Raw genomic sequence first — 5,316 nt, 5'->3', positions numbered from 1 at the left:
GTCAATAAAGGATACATAGTAGCGATACCCTTGAGCTGGAACCTTAGAAAAGGGTCCCCATACGTCGGAATGTATAACAGAAAACAGAAAATTAGTTACAGAATGAGAAGATGAGGTAGGGAGACGATGGCTTTTAGCCATTTTGCACTGGTTACATGATGAAGCACTACTACCGGGTTTAACCATGCTGTTTCTTTTGGAGATTGCAACCAGCGTTTGCGATGACGGATGACCGAGACGCCGGTGCCATAGGTCTGGGATGTGTTGAACGGAAAGAAGAGCGAGGTTGTTGCCGGTGTGTCCTGGTTGTTGTTTGAGCTGGAGTGGATAAAGTCCATTAATAGATGGACCCGTGAGAAGACTGCGGCGGGTCTTCCGGTCCTTGATTTCGTAGCCGTGTGGATGGAAGATGATGAAACAATCGTTATCGACGGTTAGTTGTTGAACAGATAAGAGATTGAAAGATAAATTTGGAACTAAGTTTAAATGAGATAATTTTAAATTACCGGATGGGGTGGGTAGAAGACCGTTGCCCGTGTTTTTGATAGGCACTTGCTGTCCGTTGCCGAGCGTTATTTGACTTGAGCCATAGTAAGGTTGCGATTGCTGGACGTTAGTAGGATCGGATGTGAGGTGAGCGGTGGCGCCGCTGTCAAGAAACCATTCGAAGGGGTTTGCTGAGTTTGAAGAAGTGAACAGGGCAGTCGGTGGATCGAAATTATACTGCTCATCGTGGCGATGCCAACATTTGATGGCGGAGTGGCCGGGCTTGCCACAGATTTGGCAAGAAATAGCTGGTTTGCTTGATTTAACCCCTCTGTTGTTTGATTGAGTATAGGAGGATCTTGGATTGGTTCGGCCTCTGTAATTGGAAGAGCGGCCTCGTCCTCTTCCACGGTTTGCTGTAAGCGCTGTTTGGTTGCCGTTGAGGCTAAGAGCATGAAGTTCTTTCGTGGTTTCGTGAAGGAGATTGAGTTCCTCGCTGCATAAGAGAGTATACAACTCGTCAAGGCTTACCGAGCGAAGGTTTGTGCGGATGGCGGTCTTGAATGCTTGGTACGTGGTAGGTAGCCCATTAAGAGTGTAATGTATAACGTCTTCGAGTTCGACGGGAGCGCCGGCTGCAGCAAGAGCGTCGACCTTGGATTTAACGTCAAGTAGATACTGCGTCATTGATTTGTCTTTCATGTTGAGGTAGTGAAGTTCGTTCTTGAGCTGTGAGATTCTTGATCGAGTGGACGATTGGAGACGGCTGTCAAGAATCTTCCAAATGTCGCTGCAATGATCGGCGGAGAGGACATAGTGGAGAATTGAGGGCGATATCACGGAATATAGGGCGGCTGCTAGATTCTGATCTAGCAGAATCCAGGTGGAATGATCTGGATTAGTGGAATGGAGTCCGTTTCCTGTGGAGGTGGAAGCAGGCGGACAAGAGGTGGAGCCGGTCAAGAAACCTTCAAAGCTATTTGCCCTGAAGAGTTTGATGACTTGAGACCTCCATAGAGAGTGGTTGTCTGCTGTTAATGGTTGGGAGATGACATTTTTGATGTTACTCATAAAAAATTTGAGAGAGGATGGGATTTGGGGAGATGAGAAGGTGCCTTCGGCGGTGGAGGATTCCGCCTGGGAGGAAGAAGAATTGCCTGGAGTGGTCATTGTCGTGGAAAAGATGAGAGGGGTACCTAGACTTCTGATACCATGTTGAAAGAGTAAGCCAGGAAGTGGCTTTCGTCCAAGAACAGGGAAGAAAGTAGGAAACAGGATAAAGAAGAAAGAAACTTTTTCATTCGTTTAACTGTTGGTTACAAGAGGTATTTATAGACAAATAAGGTAAAGAAAGTACAGGCTACTGCTTATATTACAAAAGGAATTAAACTAATGACTGCCATGTAACCGTGTAGCTAACAAAAACATTATAAAATTGCTTTCCTTTCATAAGTGGAACAAAATATACATTTCAGCCGTCAAAGAAATTATTTTGTGCGGAGACCGGACGTAGAACGCATCCAAAAATCAACAAGAATGCGCTAAGTCAGCGGTACCGAGCCGCAGCACCGAATGTGCGGGTGACGTAGCACATTTTGGTTGATCTACGATGACGTTCAGTGTCTGCACATAATAATTAATTCAGCTGTCAGCATTGATTTGACGCATGATGAAGACGTTGTGGAAAAATGTTGGCAGTTTATCTGAATGAGGATTTCATGGAAGCCTGGATTGAACTTCGACACTGCATGGCCGAGAAGAGCATAACTCTGCCTATTAAAGAGCTCATTGGCGTGACCAGTCTTCGCGCAAAGGCTTCGTTTGAGACTATAAGAAAGTTTGAGACTATAAAAAAATTGATTTAAGAAGCAGTAAGAAAACCGTCTCAAACGAAGCCTAATTATCTTGTTGAAGAATGCAGATATGAGCTTTTGAAGAATCAGATAATTTCACCAAACCAGTTATAATATTATTAGTTAGACAAAGTGGCCAGACCAGTTGCAAATTCTTCCATATATAAAAAGGATGCACGTACCAAAATATTGAGATAAATGAGTTAAGATCAGCTCGAGCTACCTCCGGCTTAGGCTCGAGCTTGATTAATTAATCAAGGTAAAGCTCTAGCTTAATTCTAAGAGTTCAAGACCGCACACGAGCTGGCTTATTTATTATAAAATAAATAAATAAATAAAATTGTTTGACGAAATAGTTGTAAAAAATATATGATAAAAATAATGAGAAATTGAAAGAGCAATTATAACCAATCAATTCATATACCGAAGCGAAATATAATTTTTAAACAATTTTAATAACGTAGTAGATTAACTCTTAAATTCTGGCTTATTTATTATAAAATAAATAAATAAATAAAATTGTTTGACGAAATAGTTGTAAAAAATATATGATAAAAATAATGAGAAATTGAAAGAGCAATTATAACCAATCAATTCATATACCGAAGCGAAATATAATTTTTAAACAATTTTAGTTTAACTCTTAAATTTAATATATTTCGAGTGTATTTTATGTTAATTGTTTTTAAAAGAGCCGGCATAAGCTAATGATTTGAGTTAGCTAGGCTCAACTCAAATTTGGTTCATTGATTCATCGAGCTCAATTCATGAGTTATTTATTGAGCAAAATTTGAGCCGGTTTCACTATGCTACACCCCGCACCAAAATTCTCAAAAGTATACTTTAACCCAAATGGTATACATCACCTATTTAATTATGCAAAAAATTTAAATAACTTAATACACTATAAAATAAATGTATGTAAATTAAGTAAGTAGTCAATTTGATTGTAATTAATTTTGTGCTGATTCATTAAGAAAGTAACTACGAAATTATATATATATAAAAAAACTTCATTAAATTCAATAAAATTACCAAAAAAAAATTTACTTTATAATAACTTCCATTGGGTTTTTGAGCAGGAAGAGCACATGTTTTCCAGTACAAGAATTGCAGCTATTTAAATAATCAAAAAGACATGTTCTTTGGTTTCTGAGCAGGAAGAGCAACAGCAGGTTGGAACAAGAAATATTTAGCCTAAATCAAATCTATAGAAACTGCAGAAATTAAACAGTAGGTGTTGAACTTTCATTATCTATAATTTGATAGGCGAGCGAGTTAGTTCTATGATTATTTGTTGAACTTTCATTATCTCTACTTTGATAGTCGGGCGAGTTAGTTCTATGATGGTCTTTCATCTGGATTTCGATTTAAAAAAAGCATATTAGCAAATTTGTATTAATATCTATATAATTAAACACAAACAAGTTATCAAATATATAATTAAACTAATTACTTAGTATGTTAGCGGGATTTAGGCTGAATTGTCACCGGGAAGCAAGATTAGAGCTAGATTTGAGGTAAATGGTTAGACCTCACAGCGAGCTAAATCCTACTCCTTCCTCTTTTTACAGTAAATCCCGAGTTTACAAAGTCTTGTTGTTCGGCGATTTTATAGGATTTGATAGAAGAAGCTCGCGGAAGGTAGAAAGTTACCTTCACAGTGTGCGAGCTCCCATGTAGCTTGCGACAAAAATGTTCTAACTTTCGTTCCGATCAGGAAGGGAATGTCGTCGATGGGGCGAAACTGACCAGCAACGAAGGTGGCAAAGAGACGTGCGACTAGGGTTTCCCAGTGAGCGAACTCTCGCTGGCCTCCGATCAAAGTTTCGTATATTCCGATCCGATCGGAAAGGGACACCGTAAAAGAAGCGAAGTCGATCAGCAGCAAAGGAGGCGAAGAATAGAGGGAGCTGGGAGAGAAGGCTTCGGCTTCGCGAGAGGGAGAGAGCTTCGATTCCGCAAAACCATCGCGCATGGGAAGAATGAAGAAGAAGATAACACTTATAAGCTCAGATTCTACAAAACCATCGCGCGCACAAGCTAGTTCATATTTTTTCGCTCGAGAGAATTTCAAACCCGCTCAATTTGAGTAGGTTTCGATGTCGCAATAACAACTATCTGTAATGCACCGCTGATGCTTCGGAGGACTTTCTTATGTTCAGCCCAAAATCAACCAAACAACTTAATTTAAAAAATGAGTAAAATTAATTTACTTTACCCTCCTAATTATGCATACCAAACTGTCCCTTAATGAGAGTGTTTTACTTCATAATAACTTCCATTCAGCTCAATATCCGCTATAGCAAAAAGCAAAGCATATATTTATTAAAACAAATTTTGATAAATCCCAAACAAAAAGTCGTTGTAGTATAGTGGTGAGTATTCCCGCCTGTCACGCGGGTGACCCGGGTTCTATCCCCGGCAACGGCGAATCCATTATTTTATTTTTTTTGCATTAAGCGTTTGCCCTTTTTTAATGGAATGGAATTTAAGCTACGCAAAATTATTATTAAATTTAATTACAATGAAAAGATGAAAGTTTAATATGGAAACCTCAATCATATCTATAATCTATACTGAATAATGATGTAGTTTAAATTATTATTCTCAGTTCTTAATTAATAATGCAGTACAATTTTAAAACAGTGATCCTAATCTATCTGAATCTTTCATGCAATATTTATCTATGATTTATTCTTATATATTTATTAATTATGACAAAAAACACATTCTAATTTATTTATTTCATTCGAAATCTTATATTCTTGAGGAAGGTAATATTTATTATGACTAAGAGTTTATTTAAGACAATTTATTTATCATTTATAAATACTTTAGTTAAAATATTTGCTAGGTTTTACTCTGAAGAATTTGATTTGCATGTTTGTTGCGATTCATAGAACCCTTCTTTTAAATGCTTTCTTAATGATTATTATACGAATTTTGAAGAGTTTTGGTGACATAAATTTATTTG

General features: G+C 37.9%; 1 non-coding gene across 1 annotated transcript; it reads left to right on the top strand.

Annotated features, from left to right (window-relative positions):
- The first annotated feature begins 4,700 nt into the window (after nt 1-4,700).
- On the top strand, nt 4,701-4,772 carry TRNAD-GUC. Its single transcript has one exon. It is a non-coding gene; the product is annotated as a tRNA-Asp (tRNA).
- The last annotated feature ends 544 nt before the right edge of the window (nt 4,773-5,316 follow it).

Source organism: Dendrobium catenatum, unplaced genomic scaffold, assembly GCF_001605985.2.
Source record: "Dendrobium catenatum unplaced genomic scaffold, ASM160598v2 fragScaff_scaffold_488, whole genome shotgun sequence".
NCBI lineage: Eukaryota > Viridiplantae > Streptophyta > Magnoliopsida > Asparagales > Orchidaceae > Dendrobium > Dendrobium catenatum.
The sequence above is the reverse complement of the archived record's forward strand: the minus strand, read 5'-3'. Positions and strand labels throughout refer to the sequence as shown.